We start from the raw sequence: 19,195 nt of genomic DNA on the forward strand, positions 1-19,195 counted from the left end.
TTGCGCCACTATACTCCAGCCTGGGTGACAGAGCATGACACTGTCTAAAAGAAAAAACAACTATTGATTCTGATAATGTCTCTATGTATGTCATTCTTGAACAAAAATAAAATATGTGTGCTTACTTATATATTTTTCAGGAACTGTTCTCTCTAACTAAACAGGGAAGGGGCTGGTGTTGGGGAGTTGGAGAGGCAATAATATAATAAATATATTTTCAAGATATATTTTTGTTGAAATCCGTGGTACTAATATTAGGATTGTATTTATCTCCCTGTATCTTGAAAACAGGTGGGTAACGAAATGCTACCTTTAAACAACCAAGAATATATATGTATACATATGGGGGTGGCGTAGGAGGGGCTAGAAACACCATGCTAATGAACCCACTGTCACCTGGTAATTGTATAGCTCAATTGCAGGAAAACCATCTAAAGAAACACACTATCTCAAATGACAAGGTAACCTAGTAAAACACATAAAAGCCTTTCCCCCACTCACTAATGCCAAACCCATGACCCACAACGGATGTGTAATATGTGTTGGTACACATGTCATTATACAGAGTGATAAGTTATATATCCAGATTTTTCCTAGCACTCCCACTTGCCAATTCTGTGCTTCCTTTTAAGCCTAACCTAATTTATATCAGCCTGAATTAAGCATGTCTTTTTATTCTGATGCTTTGACAGCTGGGGCCTTGCTGACCCTGGAGAGACTGCCCCTCCCAGAGCTGGGCCAGTTCCTAGAGATAGTGAAGGATGTCTGTCCTTCATATGCAAACCAACCAATCCAGATCCCAGGCCCCACTCACCTCCTTTATTGGGCTCTCACAGGTGGAGCCACTATATCCTAACCACCCAGGGCCAGGTATCAGACTACCTGATAGAGACAGCCCCTGTACCCCAGAGCCCATGGGAAGTGTTCACACTAGCCTGCTTACCATGCCTCACCCATTCCTTCATGGAAACCACAAATAAAGGCTCTGGCCCAGGTTTTCCATTGCTCCCTCTGCCTCCTGACCCACCTTGTCACTCCCTGCTGTGACCCTGTGTGGCATGGCCCCTCCTCTTGGAAAGTGGAGTAACAAGACATCTTTTCAATGGCAGTCACCTCCTGAATAATAAAAACACCCACACCTTAAAGCATGACCCTGGCCGGGCACGGTGGCTCATTCCTGTAATCCCAGGACTTTGGGAGGTGGAGGTGGATGGATCCTGAGATCAGGAGTTCAAAACCAGGTTGGCCAACATGGTGAAACCCCGTCTCTACTAAAGATACAGAAAATTACCCGGGCATGGCAGCACGCGCCTGTAATCCCACTTACTCTGGAGGCTGAGGCAGGAGAATCGCTTGAACTGGGGAGGCAGAGGTTGCAGTGAGCCAAGATTGCACAATTGCACTCCAGCCTGGGTGACAGGGCGAGACTCCGTCTCAAAAAAAAAAAAAAAAAAAAAGCATGGCCCTATGGGTGTAGGCTCATTAAAATTTTGTTGATTAACTAAAGATTAGGATTCAGTTGTTTGACAGATGGTATTAATAATAAGACTCAGGTGACAGCTCAGTCATAAGAAAAGTTAATTTGTTTTACTTTGACCCATTGCCAAACAGCCACATGACAAATCCAATTGTTTTATAAATATTTATTTAGAGTTACTATGTACCAACCAGATCTGTACAAAACCATCCCTCTAAATTCAAGCAAAATCCTTACCTCTCTGTTCCATGATCACCTGAGTTGCTCCATGTCTGAGAGCTTCCTGATTTCCCACCCGTGCCACCTGAGGAAGAGGCCCAGGAAGGGATGCTGTGCCCATCTCCCCTTGGGTTCTTTCCAACCAATCTGTAAGAACAGAATTTGTCCTTTTAATCCATTCACAGTAGATAGCCTTTTACCCTACACCTAAATATGCTAATAGAAGGATGTCTACACAACATAAATATCTTCAACCACATCCAGGGAATTGTTCCACAGTTAATTGAAGGGTGGTGGGTAGGGAGGGGCTACTCAGTTTCATTTAAACAACTGTATACTTTTATAGTTAGAACACTTCGCCACCCTGTTTTATAGTTGAGAAACCTGAGACCTAGAAAACAGTGATTTACCTAGAATTAATGGCCTGCTTGGGGATAGAATCCCTATGTGACTCCTTCTGAAGTTTTGCCCTAACTAATTGTGTCATTTAGAGCACATAAACTAACTTCCCTAAACCTCAATTACTTTTTCTGAAAATAAGGATACCCCATTACAGGTTTGTTGTAAGTATTATTCAAGGTGTGAAAAGTGCTTTGTAAGCTGTAAAATAGGAAATGAATAACAGCACATTATTGGTAGTACAATTACACTGATAGAAGAAAAGGGCCAGCCCAATAAAGTTTGGACTTAATAGTCTCATCTTCTCTCAGAAGATAAAACACATATCCTAGAAATACAGTCATGTACCATATAACATTTCGATCAATGATTGACTGCATGTAGGTAGTCCCATAAGATTATAATGGAGCTGAAAAACTCCTGTCACCTAGTGAGCTTGTAGCCATCATAGCCATTACTCCCGTGTTTGTGGTGATGATGGTGTAAGAAAACTGACTGCACTGTCACTTGTATTAAAGTATAGCACATACAATTATGTATAGCGCATAATACTTGATACTAAATGACTGTTACTGGTTTATGTACTTACTACACTTTTTATCCTTATTTTGGAGTGTATTCCTTCTACTTATATATAAAAAACAAACAAAAAAACAAGTTAACTGTAAAACTGCCTCGGGCAGGTCCTTCAGGAGGTATCCAGAAGAAGGCATTGTTATCATAGGAGGTGACAGCTCCATGCTTGTTACTGCCCCTGAAGACCTTCCAGGGGGACAAGATGTGGAGGTGGAAGACAGCGATATTGATGATCCTGATGCTATGTAGGCTTAGGCTAATGTGTGTGTTTGTGTCTTAGTTTTTAACAAAGAATTTAACAAGTTAAAAAAATAAAAATCTATAGAAAAAAGCTTCCAGAATAAGGATATAAGAAAGAAAGTACTTTTGCGCAGCTATACAAAAGTACTTTGTGTTTGTGTTTGTTTTAAGCCAAGTGTTATTACAAAAGTTAAACCATTTTCTAAAAAGTTGATAAAGTAAAAAGTTACAGTAAGCTAAGTTTAATTTATTATTAAAGAAGAAATTTTTGTATAAATTTAGTGTCACCTAAGTGTACAGTCTATAAAGTCTGCAGTAGTGTACAGTAATATCTTAGGTCTTCACACTCACTCACTACTCCCTCACCGACTCACCCAGAGCAACTTCCAGTCCTGCAAGCTCCATTCATGGTAAGTGCCCTATATAGGTACCATTTTTTATCGTTAGTATTATATTTTTACTGTACCTTTTCTATGTTTAGATACTGAAATAGTTACCATTGGGTTACAATTGGCTACTGTATTCAGTAGAGTAACATGTCTTACAGGTTCATAGCCTAGCAACAATAGGCTATACCATATAGCCTAGGTGTGTGGTAGGCTTTACCAACTACATTCGATAGGTACATTCTACGGTGTTTGCACAAGGGTGAAATCGCCTAACAATGCGTTTCTCAGAACATATCCCAGTTTTTAAGCAACACTTGACTTTATACTTTGATGATGAAATGTTTCATCCAACAGCCTAGAGCTACCATAGAACCTCTGTCTCTAGCTGTGGATTTGTGCTTTTTGGCTGTTATGTAATCCCAGGATTACTCTGGGAATTTTGACTGAAACTTTTTAGTTATTTAATCTCCTTTTTTCAAATGCATATTTAGTTGCAGAAGTAATATATATTAATTGCAAATTTTCTAGTACTACAGAAATGTAGAAAGCCAAAGTGCTGGTCCTGGCCGGGTGCGATGGCTCATGCCTGTAATCCCAGAACTTTGGGAGGCCGAGGTGGGCGGATCACCTGAGGTCAGGAGTTCGAGACCAGCCTGGCCAACATGGTGAATCCCTGTCTCTACTAAAAGTACAAAAATTAGCCAGGTGTGGTGGCGTTGCCTGCAATTCCAGCTACTCGGAAGGCTGAGGCATGAGAATCACTTGAACCTGGGAGGCGGAGGTTGCAGTGAGCCAAGATCACGGCACTGCACTCCATCCTGGGCCAAGAGCGAGACTCTGTCTCAAAAACAAAACAAAACAAAAAACAAAGTGCTGGTCCTTCTTTACCTGGTCCAACTCTACTTTCCAAAGGTAACACTGTAACCCTGGTTCACACACATGGTTTTTTAAAACACAGAAATGAGATTTTATATATACACGCACACATATACATATATATGCCATTTGATGTTTTCCCTTAGCAATCTGTGATGGACATTTTTATCCATATAAAGCTGCCTAGCTGTTTTTCACAGCTACATAATACTCCATTGCAAAAATGTGTCATAATTCATCAGTTCCCCACCTTTTTGACACTAGGTACCAGTTTTGTGGAAGACAATTTTTACACAGGATAGGGGGCGGGGGTTCAGGATGATTCAAACACATTACATTTATTGTGCACTTTATTTCTATTATTATTTCATACTCACCATAACGTAGAATCAGTGGGAGCCCTGAGCTTGTTTTCCTGCAACTAGACAGTACCATCTGGAGGTGATGGGAGACAGTGACAGATCATTAGGCATTATTAGATTCTCATAAGGAGCGTGCAACCTAGATCCCTTGCGTGTGCAGTTCACAATAGGGTTCACGCTCCTGTGAGAATCTAATGCCTGCCGCTGATCTGACAGGAAGCGGAGCTCAGGCAGTAATGCTGGCCTGCCCGCAGCTCACCTCCTACTCTATGGACAGTTCCTAACAGGCCACGGACCAGTACTGGTCCATGGCCTAGGGGTTGGGGACCCCTGTCATAATTTATGACCCCCTCCAATTTATGTTGTTTCCAATTTGTCTTTGTCTTTATTTATTTATTTATTTATTTGAGGCAGGGTCTCACTTTGTCACCCAGGCTGGAGTGCAGTCGCTTGATCATGGCTCACTGCAGTCTCAACCATCTGGGCTCAGGTGATCCTCCCACCTCAGCCTCCCCAGTAGCTGGAACCACAGATGTGCACCACCATGTCTGGCTAATTTCTGTATTTTTTGTAGAGATGGGGTTTTGCCACGTTGCCCAGGCTGGTCTAAAACTGGGCTCAACTGACCCACCTGCCTCAGCCTCCCAAAGTGCTGGAATTACAGAAGTGAGCCACTGCACCCAGCCAATTTGTCATTCTTCTATATCATGCTGTAATTAACTTCTTTGTGTGTGTGTATTTGTGGACACTTGAGTATTTCTGTGGAACTGATTCCTAGAAGTCAAAGAGTAAACACCTGCGAGAGAGCTCAGAGAACCCAGACTTTGGTGTTTTCACTTTAAGTAACTGTTCTGATTTTCATCATTCTTTTGTGACTAGCTATGCCTCTATGCAGACAATTGCACACAAGTCCAAGACAGATACAGTATAGATCGTGCAGTTAGGAATGGCACTAGAATAGAACCCATTGTGTGGGTTGGGGAGGGGTTATCTGGCATGCTCTGCAGGGTGACTCAGCCCTCACATCCATTGCCTCTAACCCTGCCAAACTCCGCATTCCTGCTGACAAGCCGCATCTGTGTGTACAATGGAACTTTTGACCCCACCAGCCTAGCGTTGCTTTAAATATACCAGTGAGGTCATGTCACAGTTAGTGTGCATTCATAAATGACTTTGTCATGAATAAAAACAAGAGAAGCTCAAACTTCCACTCTGCAAATATGTCAGACTCGGTCTCCATTTGGAACCAGGGAACATCAATCTCTCACCAGCCAGGCAAGGTTCTGCCCAGCGGGCTGCTCACCACTCTAGCATCTCTCAGCTCCCACAGTCCCAGCCCATGCATCTGAATTCCAACTCCTGGGAAAATGCTGGAACAAATCCCAACTTTCAGAGTTGTCTTTAGCTTCGAGAAAATATTTTCAGGGATCTAGTTGTATTTACTGAACATTCATGGACCAATTGCTAATGTGTCTAATTTTTTAGACCAACTGTAATTCACCTGTTACATTTGGACTTTTGGCTGTGCTACAGTTTTCCTAAATTGAAATATTTCTTATGCTCAAAGATCTCCCTGGTGTTCAAAAGCAAAACTGGTTTCCTATAAAAACTTGTCATCACTATTATTAATTAACAGAAAGCAGAATGCCTCTGTGTGTTTACCTTCACAAAGTGTATCCATGCAATGCATTTCTTTCCCAGAGGCATAGTTTATTCCTATATACCAGAAATTAAGAGTGCATTAAAAAAATGCATGTCTTTCACCAGCAGGGAAGTTTTGAGAAGCAGACTACTGTATTTCATGAAAGGACACCAGACACAGGGGTATGAAAATTAAACAGAACCTCTCTCTATAAGAAAGTAAATTATGTTATATTGTTCACTTTATCTGAGACTACTTTTCTGTGGTTTGATCCAATTTGCCAAAGAATATATGGGCTGATCATTCAGCCACTTATTAGCTATTCATTGGCCAGCTTTATGGTTTTTTGACTTGGTAGTAATTCAAGGTAGAACATGTGTATGTTTGTGTGTGTGTGTGTGTGTGTAAGATTTTATCACTAGTTGTAAATTCAAGGATTCATAGAAAGAGTTTAAAGTTAGAATTCTTTTAAAATGTGGTATAAATACATATGTGTGTGTGTATAAATATATATGTGTGTGTATATATGTGTGTATATATGTATATATATGTGTACATATATGTGTGTGTATATATATATTCCATTGTGTGTGTATACATACATAAAGGAATATTATTCAACTATAAAAAGAAGGAAATTTGCAGCAACATGAATGAACCTGGGAAACATTATGCTAAGTGAAATAAGCCAGATGCAGAAAGACAAATACTGCATGCTCTCACCTGTTTGTGAAATCTAAAATAAAACTCACAGAAGCAGAGAGTAAAATGGTGGTTGCCAAGGGCACAAGGGTGAGGGAAGGAGGAGGAAATAGGGAGATGTTTGTCAAAGGGTATAAAGTTTCAGTTAGGCAAGATGAATGGGTCCTGGGGATCTAATGTACATCATGATGTCTGTGTTTAATACTGTAGTGTACACTTTAAATTTGCTAAAATGGTAGATCTTAAGTGTTCTTACAACAAATAAAAAGAAAAAGACTCTATAACATAGTTGTTATATATGGCAACTATGTGAGGTGATAGACATGCTAGCAGTTTCATTGTGGTAATCGTTTCACAACGTATGCATATATCAAAACATCAAGTTGCACACCTTGAATATGTACAATTCTGACTTGTCAATTACAGCTCAATAAAGCTGAAAAAAATAATTCTTTTAAAGACTGGTGCTGGAAAGTGAGGCTAAAACAAATGTTCTCTGTGTGGTTTATGTTTCAGTCAGCATGATTTGAGTCATGAAATATCTAAACTCATGAGCCATTTTGTAATATTAGTTACAGTTCTATATGCATTAGATGATTTTAAGTCATAGTGACTTCTGGATATGCCCTTAAAGTCTGGAACCACATTTTATATTATTTTTGCCTCTGTGACCTTTATAACAAGGTTAGGGATGTAAGTAATGTTGATAAGTACTAGACATTTGATAAACACTTGCTGACTTTAATTAGAGATGCTTTCTTCCCCCCACTATTTATGTTCTATGATAGAAAACATAAAATATTTTAATTTAAAAATTCTCAGAATCTTTCAGGCTTGTCACTCAGAAGAAGCAGGAGGCACAGTGGGGCTGCAGTGGAAGGAAATAGCCTTGTTGGCAGTCTTCTTTTCTTTCCCCCTTCTGTTGAGAGCAGGCCAGAGCCAAACAGAGCAATGCCATGTGTCCTGGGAGCACTGAGTAGCATCAATTCTATTAAACTGAAAATGGGACAGAGCCCAGACTCTGGCAGGCAGGCGGTCTGCTAGGGCCTTGGCAGCAAAGGGCGGATAGGCATGGGCACAGTGAACCAGACTATAAGCTGGGCCAGTTGCAAACTTTAAGGTCCTGCATCCAGTCTGACAGGTGCCACTCACTGTCCTGTAAAAGGGTAACAAGACCTGCAAGATTCACCCCCTGCCACCTGCCCCCTGCTCCATCCCTGCCTGCACTCTGTGTTCACCAACCATTCATTTCAGCCCCAGTTTCAACCTTGTACCTCTGTCTACCTGTGCTTTTGGACAGCAAACCCATCATTTCACCTCTAGACTCATGGCGTTTCTTCTCCTTCTTTGTTTTGTAATACTTAACTGCGTTTTTTTTTTTTTTTTTTTTTGAGACCGAGTCTCACTCCGTTGCCCAGGCTGGAGTGCAGTGGCACAAACTCGGCTCATTGCAACTTCCGCCTCCCGGGTTCAAGCAATTGTCCTGCCTCAGCCTCCTGAGTAGCTGGGACTACAGGTGCGCACCACCACGCCCAGCTAATTTTTGTAATTTTGGTAGAGACAGAGTTTCACCATGTGGGCCAGGCTGGTCTCAAACTCCTGGCCTCAAGTAATCTGCCTGTCTTGGCTTCCCAAGGTGCTGGGATTATAAGCGTGAACCACCGCACCCAGCCCTTAACTGCTTTTCTAGAATCGTGAGCACCATGGCCCTCTTGCCTGTCTTCAGGACTCACTTCTGTAACTGGCTCCATAGGCAGCCCGAGCATTCAGCCCAACATTCCCAGCTTATAGTTTACCCTTGATTCTGGAAACAGAAGGAGTCAGACTTAGTCTTACAGCATACTCCTCAAAGGACATAGTGAAGTCAGGCCTAATTGAGAATAGATACATGAAGCTTCTTCCCAAAAGGAGGACCACAGTGGCAAGGGATTCTTATGGCAGACTCAATTTTAGTGTCAGGAAGGAGGTTACTGGGTAGCACTGGGCGATGAAGGCCTGACATTGAGAAAGTGCTCAGGGACCTTGTCGCTGACACCCAGGCTGGGAGCGTGAACAAATTCCAGAGGTAAGGTGACTATATGATACTTCCTGCCAGGATGGATTTTGTAACTGAGGAGGACATGTGGTTGTGATCATTTTAAGGTACAAGAAGTAAGTAATGTGGATGCCTCTTGGAGGACTCAGAGACTTACAAAATGACTATTTCTAGTATACTAGAGTAAGACAGACAGAAAAAGATCTTTTATTTCCCTTTTGGAACTCACAGGAGGTTCCAAGTTGGATGACAACTTTTTCAATAGAGCAGGTAGTTCAAAGGAAGTACTCAGGCTGTGGAGAACCCCTGCTGGTTATGAGGTAACATTTGAATGCACGAACCAAAATCAAAAGATGTCCTCCCAAAAGTGTGTGTCAGTAATTTAATTCTCCACACTGTGTAATCTGATTTGCCACTGTAAGTCAATGCAACAATCACAGCGGCAAATACTTAAATATGTGCTCCAAACCTGGATAATTGCCCAGGAGCAAAATGCATCCAAGGATACAATATACTGACATTTAATAAAAGTTTGAATTACATTTGCAACCTGCTGGGATTTAATTTTCTTGAGTTCAATATTTAATAAAACAATAGAAAATGATTACAAGTATCTTGTGCCATTCAGAAACTACTGATTATGAGCCTGGCTCTGGGTCACGTTGCAAGAGATCAAATCCCAATTTACTAGTTGTCTAACCAACAAATTACTCAGTCTACCTGTCCCTCAGGTTTCTTACCAGTTAAACAGGGATTATAGTAGAATCTACTTAACATGACTGTTGTGAGGATTCGTGAATTATTTATTTATACAGGAAGACCTTCAACCACTGCCTGGCACATAGTGAGTACTCAGTATAAGTTAGCTATGTTTATTATTTTTTAAAGTGGAACCAGCCTGCCCCCTCTTCTTGCTTTGTTTGCTTGCTTGTTTCAAGTAACTGTGCAAAAATCTACATTTTTCAAGTTTGTTTCCAATTTTCTTTCAAATAAACTCTTTTTAAGCAGAGGAAAATTCTACCAATTGCAGACCTCAGCAAGTAGAATTGGAAATTGTGTGGACTTAGAATATAAGCGAGGGTCTATCGGAACCAAACACCATCATAGAGAAAACTGGCTTTAAGGCAAACTTCAAAATTGGCACAGACTTCTGGGTTCCAGATCTGACAGAATTTCCACAAAGCGCAAGGTGAGACACTTGATAAACAATGTAATGCAACAATATTGCTATGTCTACTTCTGCCCTCTCCACTGTATGCCTCGTAATAGCAAGAAAAATGTCACATTTGCTTTTTTATCCTGGGAGGCTAATTGAATGTCAAGAACCTAGAAGGCATTCATTGATGCTGGTTGGTTGTTTAAATGAATGAAATTGGAAATTAACCATATACTGGCCATGGATCTAATAGTGCCTCCTTTCTTTATGTATCTAGCACTAGATCAGAGCAGAGCACTTGTGAAAATCATGCTAGCTGAAGACATGTTTTGCTTAATTTTTTTGCAAAATTCTGTTGAGGGCTTTATTTTTATTCATGGATCTTTAATTATTTAAGTAGAATATGGTATAAAATAGAGAAGAATATATAATAATAATCATAGCTTTCATTTACTGAAAGCTTAAATGTACCAAGCACTGTGCTAAGCACAATACATTTAATCTTTATAGCAAGTCTGGGCTACAGCTATTACTATTGTACCAGTTTTACAGATGTTGAAAATGGAGAACATAAAGATTGAGGGAGATTTCCCAAGATCACACAGCAAACAAGCAGCTAACACAGACACGGAACCCAGTTTTATCGATACCAAAATGCCACTACACTGCTTTTAACAATCACAGTGCATTAAACTCTCTAGTATCACAAAATAGCAGAGACTGGCCGGGTGCGGTGGCTCACAACTATAATCTCGGCACTTTAGGAAGCCAAGGTAGGTGGATCACTTGGAGTTAAAACCAGCCTGGGCAACATGGTGAAACCCTGTCTCTACAAAAAATACAAAAATTAGTTGGGCGCGGTGGCTCACGCCTGTAATCCCAGCACTTTGGGAGGCCAAGGTGGGTGGATCACAAGGTCAGGAGATCAAGACCATCCTGGCCAACATGGTGAAACCCCGTCTCTGCTAAAAATACAAAAATTAGCTGAGTGTGGTGGTGCGTGCCTATAATCCGAGCTACTCAGGAGGCTGAGGCAGGAGAATCACTTGAACCAGGGAGTCAGAGGTTGCAGTGAGCCGAGATCACGCCACTGCAGTCCAACCTGGTGACAGAGCAAGACTCCATCTCAAAAAAAAAAAAAAAAAAAAATTAGCCGACATGGTAGCGCATACCTGTCATCCCAGCTACTTGGGAGGCTGAGGTGGAAGGATGGCTTGAGCCCGGCAGTTCAAGGCTGCAGTGAGCTATGATAATGCCATTGTACTCCAGCCTGAGCGACAGAGTGAGACCCTGTCTCAAAAATAAATAAATAAATAAAAATAATGGAGACTAAGAGCATCTTGCAGATGATACAGGTAAGGAAACTGAGGCTCAGAGGTGTGAAGTACCTTGCCCAATGCTACTCCTAACAATCCAAAATGCTTTCCTCTGTATCTATTCACTTCCTCTTTAACAAAAACAGCACTATTCTAACTTTGGTAAACCTCAGTCAGCCTCATAACTGAATGCTAAAAAGATTTTCTTTCCAGAAATTATTTACTCTTGTTTCATAAGCTCAATAAATTCTTTTGTAATCCAAAAATATGCACCATGAATTAAATTCCATGGGTTACTTGTCTAAGCACTCTTTTTTTTTTTTTTTTTTAATTTCCCTTGCCTTCAAAATTGCCACTCAGGGCATACTGCCTAAAACAGACTCCTTTCCAGGGACTGGGACTAATGGAGAAAAAGGAGGAAAGCAGACAAAATTCCAATCTATTTTTACAATCAGGTCTACCATTCACCAGATGATTGCCAAGTAATAGACATGGGTGACAACAGTTACCTGATATGGTTCAGCATCTTAGCTAAGGTGCCCATTGTGTCCAATCCATTTGTTAAAGATACCCATACTACACTGGCCACGTGATAATTGAGTTATTGTTCTTCACCAAGCCAGCATTTAAATAAAACCCATACACGCAAAATGCAAACCTGATTACAGCAACAATAATGATCTCTTTAGTTTACAAGGAGGCTGCTACTCCAACAAGTGTGTGGAACTGTTTCCCTCCAGCAGTGATAGAAGTTGGAAGAGAGCCCCACAACTTACTCCTGTTAGAACCAAGAGTGCCTTCCCAAAGCAGGGGAGGAAGAAGATCCTGTTTCTGGAAAAGGAGAAATGGAGGGATCTATCCAGTCTTTTTGGAATCACCAGTAGAGCCTGCTGCAGAATCATCTTATTAACAGTGCCTTTCACCTAGCTTGTGTGGCAAAATGTAGATTAATTTTCACACCTAGGGGATGAGTGGATGGTGTCTACGATTCTTCTCTATTTTTGTGAATTTGAAATCTTACACAATGAATTGTGTTTTTGCTATTATTCTTTTAAAAGTAATCCTTTCCTTGGGAAGATGCTGCCTTGAGCCTTGTCTTAGAAACGATACTCATCCAGGAAGTAGAGGGCACTGGTCTTGGACTCAGAAGCCCATAACTTCTAGCACTTCAGTAACCCTTCTGGCCACACATTCTTGAGGATTCAGCCTTCTTTGATTCCCAGTCCCTTTTATATTCTCCTCCTCATTTTCTCCCATCATACTCTGGCTAGCCCTTGTCATACTATGTTTTCTTTCTCTTCTTCCCCATCCCCCTAAGAATATGAGAATTCCTTAAGAGAAGGGATCACAACCTATCTGATGTTGAATCCCCAGCACTTAGTACAATGTCTGCATGTAACCAGTAGTCGGTAAATACTTGCTCAGTCAAAGAATAAAGCAACTGACATTGGTTAAGTATACATGTGTTAGTAGTTCCCATCTACTAGGGTTGTTGTAAAAATTAAAAGATTCCCTTAGAACAGTAATTTTGAGATCACTTAGCACAGCAAGCACTCATTTAATGATAGCTGCTCTAATAATTATCATTGTTACTATTATCATTATTATTACCCACCTATCATATGCTGTTTAATTGTCACCTGAAAAACAATGTTCATGGAGTTCTCAGTCACAATGTTATTAAGTGGCAGAATTCGAACCTAAGACCATCCGTCTCCAAAGTGCAGGTTCTTTGCTCTGTTTCATTTCTTTTTTTTTATTTATTTTTTATTTTTTGAGACAGAGTCTCCCTCTGTTGCCCAGGATGGAGTGCAGTGGTGCAATCTCGGTTCACTGCAAGCTCCACCTCCTGGGTTCACGCCATTCTCCTGCCTCAGCCTCCCGAGTAGCTGGGACTACAGGTGCCCGCCACCACGCCTAGCTAATTTTTTGTATTTTTAGTAGAGATGGGGTTTCACCATGTTAGCCAGGATGGTCTCGATCTCCTGACCTCATAATCCACCCGCCTCGGCCTCCCAAAGTGCTGGGATTACAGGCGTGAACCACCATGCCCGGCCTTCGCTCTGTTTCATTTCTAACAGCACTGGCAGCCCTAACATATATTAGTCTGTAGGAGGGACTAAAAAGAGCTGAAAGCTCTCAGGTTTACCAGTTGCTTATTGTTATCCTCACCGATAGGCTGTCAGAATCTAAATGCAGGACACCTGGCACATTTTGTGGCAGAAAGAAGCCATCAAGCTGTTCCAAGCTGCTTGAACTCAATTTAATTCCTGAATGGACAGATGGAAACAAATAGCAGTCATTGTAGCTCATGTGATGGAAATCAATGTAGATTTATCTGGAATCTGCAGTTTTCTCTCCAAATATGCATTAGTGTTAGTATACTGTACATATACTTTTTCTTCAGTGTTAGTTTAATCATGATTGTATTAAATCATGTGGGTGCTGCCAGTCCAACAGCACAGGTTTGGATCAAATGTTAAGAGAATACTGGATTGAAACAATTTCCTTTTCTGTCATTTGCACTTGAAATTTCCTTTTCCCAAAGAGCTGTGGATGGCAGCTGTCTCAGAAGTCAGTGTGTGAAGTAGGCTGGCTGGGCAAGAGGAGCAGTAAGAGATAATCAGGTTATTAGCTCTACCTGTTTCACTTACTTGCCGATCTCGGGCAAGTCATTGCATCTCTTTACTCTTCTGTTTGCCCAGCCATAAATAAGAGAAATAAAGCACAGACTTAGTAAGAGTTGGAGTTATATTTGCAAAGTCCCTAAGTACCTATTTAAAAGATAACAAAAAGGAGTTTGTTCTATATGCAAATAGGTATATTATGTTGTTCCCCATGTCAAGAAAGCATGGATTTTCTAAGCATCATCTTCATATGCCTTCCCAGCCCACCACTGAATAACCAGCATTAGTAGGCCATAGCCAGTCACTTTCAGGCCAAATGCAGTCTTGGAGTCCATTTGATTCAAGAGATCAGATATGTCCTCCTTGCAATGCATTTTCCCCTGTGGACTCGGCCAGGGATTCAGGATTGAACTTTCAGGACTCACCCACAGACATTCCTTTTCTAAATGTATCACCAAGATAAAAATTTTAGTTGCATCAAACAGTCTACACTAATCCTACATTTTTAACTTTCTGGGGACCTTTGAGTGAAATTTGAAGTTACCTCCCTGGCAAAGCAATGGAATCCCATAAAACAACAAAATGAATCATTAGTGTGGCAATAAAGGGTTAAAGGTAGGAGTGCATTAGATCCTAAAAGGTTTGCCAGCATCTTCCATGTGCAGTGGCTTCAGCTCCTTCTCAGTGGTTGGGGCTTCCTTTAAAGAACTGCAACATGAAGAATCTTAGAGAGACCAAGGATTTCCCTCTTCAACAGCAAGCCTTCCTGAGGGATAATAGTCACCCATCCCATGTACTTTACACATGAAATAATAAATAGGTAAATAGTGGGAAAAACAAGAGGCAGTGGAATCAAAAAGGACTGGAATGTGGTATTTTTTACTAAGTGTTCATAAAGCAAAAGAAATTTCAGAAACCAGCTTTTAAGAGCTTACTAACTCCATTAGAAAGTCTAGAAATTGTGATTAAAATGGAGTGCTGAAATAACTTCCAATGGAGTCTGCAAGCCCTTGAAACATGAACAAAAGGAGACAATAGACCAGGACGCGCAGAGTAGACATGCACTCAACCCTAGGAGTTAGGGAACCACTGCCAACTCTCAGCCACAGAAGAATGTGCCTCACGCTTGTGTAATGAGCAAAGGCTAAACACAATTCGTTGTGCAGTGAATTGACTAGTTGAGTGAACACTGAATCACCTCCACTGGGCACATTGAGTTATCTTCAGATAACCGATTCATGTTTTTCAAGCTTTGATTCAGGAACCCTAACCAGGTATTGTTTATACCAATAAAAACTTGATCTGACAGGTCCTAATTATCATCTGATGCCCATGCTACATCACAGATGGTGGACAGATCAGCCTGCCTTGGAAAGGCCTATACATTTCCTGTTACAAAGAGAAAATGTGTAATGACCACATCCAGCCTTCATGCTGCCCTACTATGTTGGTCTCTAACACTCCTACTGTGACTCTTTACCTAGGCTGCCCCTCTCCAATCATCTTCATTACCTGTTCCCCACCCTTTCCCTACAAATAGCAAACACTCCATTCCCTCAGTTTGCAGTAACCTGGTTAATGTAGTTTACACTACATTATAAATGTTTGACAGCCTTAATCTTTCCAGAAGAATTTGCATTTTAAAATACAAGACCTATTAACCTCAACTGATCTTCAATTTAAAGATTTTCATAATGTATAGGTGATTTTTGAAAGTATTAGAGTGTCTTGGTCTAGGGGTTCAAGTTGTTAAAAAGCATACCAAGCTACTTCGAACAAAAGGGGAATCTGAATTTCATTCTTCTGTCTCCTCTCCCTGTAGACCATTGACTGCTTCTTCAACTACATGGCAGAGTAAGGGTGTCCACACTTTTGAGATTCCATGTCAAAGTTTAAGAGATAGACTGGCTGTCTCTAAATACCATTTCCAATTTGCAGAGAAAGAAACTGAATCCCTTCAAGGCCAGGGATGTGGGGATGATATAGATTCAATATGAATGTTAAGGCCCTACCGATGGGGAGAGACTTTGGTTGGTGGGTCTCTCACAGACTGAACAGCCATCCTAAAAGCTATATCTTACTAGGGGCCTTGCCTCAGACTCTAAATTGCATTTTCCACACTTCCTGATGATAGATTCATCAGACCCTTGCCTAGAGAGTCTGAATCAGTGAGTGTGGGATGGGGCCTGAAAATGTCTACTTTTAGTCCATGCATCTGGCAACTTTTACGATGAGGGAAGCTTGGGAAACCCTGTTGAATCAAACCACAGAGGCCACTGACTGCTGCAGATAAGGACATTTCTGACTAATGCAGCCAAGCCCTCCATCCTGCATTCCTCAAAATGTCTTGGCCTGTGATTCTCAATGAGCCTCCTCTCCTCAGCCTGATATCTTAGGAGTCTTCTATCCCGAATCATTTCAAGGTCTTGGGAAGTAATTGTGAGGAGACTCAATATTACCCATCCATCAACTTTACTAGGAGACATATTGGCTGTAAAGCAGGGATTAAAAAGAAAAAGTCAACTTTTCATAAAGGTTTCCCTCCCCTTCCTTAGAGATCAGGATTCAACTGCCTTGAAAGTAGATGAATTCAGTGTCTATCACATTCTCCCTTCACCTCAGTCGCACCATTTCAACCCTCCTGGGTATTTCCATCTCAGACATTTTATCACGTGGCTTACAAGAGCAATTCATCTCTCCCAGAGCATTTCCCTAAAGGGTTGATAGGACAATAACATGTAATAAACTAAAGGCTTAGTTTTACGTATTACTTTATGACTCAAATAATGTTATCCTAAGGAAAACAACGTGATGCTGGTTTATGTTTAGGTGAAGATAATCAAATAAAAGAAGACACAAGGTGCAATTAGGGCAAGAATCAAGCAGACAACTAATCACAGCTGTTGAAATCATTTGTTTCCCTTGTATAAAGTACAGTTGAGTTTTAAAAATGTGTCCCAAAATAAGAAATACAAAAGGCCAATGAACATATGAAAAATTGTTCCACCTTATTAAGAACACAAATTAAAAGAAAAATGAGCTCAGTTTTTGCCTATCAAACTGGCAAAGATAAGAGAATAATCCCCAGTGCTGGTGAGGGTGTGGAAAGGCAGGCACTTTAACACATGGCTCGTGGGAATATGAACTGGTGCAGTTTTTCCAGAAGAAAATTGGGGTACGTATTTCTAAAGTCTTAAAACTGTTCATACTTCTTAACCTAGCAATTTTGCTTTTAATAATTTACCATACTTATAAGTGAGAACATGCAATACTTGGTTTTCTGTTTCTGCACTAGTCTGCTAAGGGTAATATTTCTAAAGTCTTAAAACTGTTCATACTTCTTAACCTAGCAATTTTGCTTTTAATAATTTACCATACTTATAAGTGAGAACATGAGATACTTGGTTTTCTGTTTCTGCACTAGTCTGCTAAGGGTAATAGACTCCAACTTCATCCATGTTTCTGCAAAAGACATGATCCTGTTCTTTTTTATGAGAGCTAAATGATGAGAACTCACGAACACAAAGAAGGGAAAACAGACACTGGGGTCTACTTGAGGATGAAGGGTGTGAGGAGGGAGAAGAGCAGAAAAAATAACTATTGGGTACTAGGCTTAATAGCTGGATGATGAAATAATCTGTACAACAAACTCCTGTGACACAAGTTTACCTATATAACAAACCTGCACCTGTACCCCCAACCTAAAATAAAAGTTCCAAAAATAATAATTTGCCCTAAAAAATAATTAAGGCTAGGCACAAATATTTATGATGGTTGTTCATAACAACATTGATTATATTGGCAAATACCTGGACGAAAGAATATCCAGCAATAGCAATTGGTTGAGCAAACTGAGGCAAGTACATACGATGGATACTACACTGTCACGAAAAATGATGAGATATAATTATCTCGACAAAGAAGTATGTTGGCAAAATATTAAGCTAAAGATAGTTATAAAATATGTGATAAAATATAAAATATTTGGCCGTGCCTGCCTAACCCATGATCCATTATTTGGAATTACTTTCCACCCACAATCTCTACCAAAAGAGGCAGTTTCTTGGCTCTGTTTTAATAACAAGTTGACTTTGGCTGATTGATGTGAGGAACCAATTAATATTCTGGCATTCTCTTTCTGGAGAATTGGAAATAAGAGACACAAACACCAGGCTCACATGCTTGTTGAGATGTGAACTTAAAGGATATTGTCAAATCAGGGGTGGCATGGCCCTTTTCATCCACAAGAAAGCAGAGGAGTAAGCAGAGAGAGCCTTGTCTGCAGAGAGGAGAGGAAGAGAAGAAACAGAGAATGGTGCTACCTGAGACTCTGATGGGTAGAAGAAGAGGCGTTACTGTCTCCCTCCTCTCCCCACTTTTAAACAAGTCCCCTTTAATTGAGCTATCTTGAGTCATATATGAGTAAACCTCCATGAATAAGTTCCAAAGATCTAGTGTACAGCATGGTAACTATAGTTAATAATACTGCATTGTATACTTGAAATTTACTAAGAGAGTTGATTTTAAGTGTTCTCACCACACACAAGAAAAAGGCAAAAGTTATGAGGTGATAGATGTGTTCATTAGTTTGATAGTGGTAATGATTTCAAAGTGTATACATATATCAAAACATCATGCTGTATACCTTAAATATATACAATTTTTATTTGTCCAATTATACCTCAATTAAGCTGGAGAAAAATAGTAAATCTCTAAGCTTACAGATAGTGTTTCTGAAAGATGGAATTTCAAATCAATTTTATGGTCTCAGTTCTACTTTTCAGTATTTTCTGATTGCAACATTATGACACAAAATGTCAGAAAGTCTACACTCCACTCAGAACTCTGCCATTAATTGAGTGACTTTGGGAAGTCATTTCACCATCTAAATTCTGCGGGAATTTCAAGCGGAAAATTCCAGGCTTTCTGGAGAAGATAGAGAAAACTCATGGGGGTAAGACCCACAGAACTCCGTATCTGCCCACCTTGTAGATGGCTTAAAACCTGAGGAAGAAAGCCCAAATAATTCCTGCCCAGAGTAGCAGTTTAGATTTGACTCCTGGTTAAAGTGCTTAATATGTATGAGTTTGGGCAAATTGCTTAATGGGTTTGTATCTCAATTTCTTATCTGTAAAATGGAATTAATGTTGATACTTACTCCATAGGACTATTATAAGGA

General features: G+C 40.4%; 1 long non-coding RNA gene across 1 annotated transcript in view; it reads right to left on the minus strand.

The window, feature by feature from the left end:
- Positions 1–356: 356 nt before the first annotated feature.
- Positions 357–19,195, minus strand: part of LOC112132050 (uncharacterized) — a 221,541-nt gene continuing 202,702 nt past the window's right edge. Inside the window, exons 7-8 of the long non-coding RNA XR_010136191.1 lie at positions 1,715–1,843; positions 357–1,433 (exon numbers count right to left, since the gene is read on the minus strand). This is a non-coding gene — a long non-coding RNA (uncharacterized LOC112132050). The remainder of the gene's footprint in view (positions 1,434–1,714; positions 1,844–19,195) is intronic.

This window comes from Pongo abelii, chromosome 12, assembly GCF_028885655.2.
Source record: "Pongo abelii isolate AG06213 chromosome 12, NHGRI_mPonAbe1-v2.0_pri, whole genome shotgun sequence".
In the NCBI taxonomy this organism is placed as follows: Eukaryota; Metazoa; Chordata; class Mammalia; order Primates; family Hominidae; genus Pongo; species Pongo abelii.